Here is a 323-nt window from a genome sequence, read left to right on the forward strand (position 1 = left end):
GCGTGCACGGTTTGACGTCACACGCCGTCGCTTCGGCGCTTCGCTGGGCTCTAACAAGCTCGGTGCCTGGGGCGTTTCAACCGGGTTGCTAATGAGTTGCATTTTAGCAAGAAAAAAACAAAAGCAAGGAGAAGTTGATAAAGAAATGGGGTTTGTTGAGAGGAGTTGGTTTTCTTGTGTGCATTACGAAGTACCTGCTTTCGGCCCACTGGCCCCTGGAGAAGAGCCCACCGTGGAGCTGGGGCCGGGTGCTGCTGGGCCAAGCCGTGCCGAGCCGTGCCGGAAAGCTCCGGGAAGAGCGCGGGAGCTCACCGGTGACCGCG

This window comes from Aptenodytes forsteri, unplaced genomic scaffold, assembly GCF_000699145.1.
Source record: "Aptenodytes forsteri isolate BGI_AS27 unplaced genomic scaffold, ASM69914v1 Scaffold701, whole genome shotgun sequence".
NCBI lineage: Eukaryota > Metazoa > Chordata > Aves > Sphenisciformes > Spheniscidae > Aptenodytes > Aptenodytes forsteri.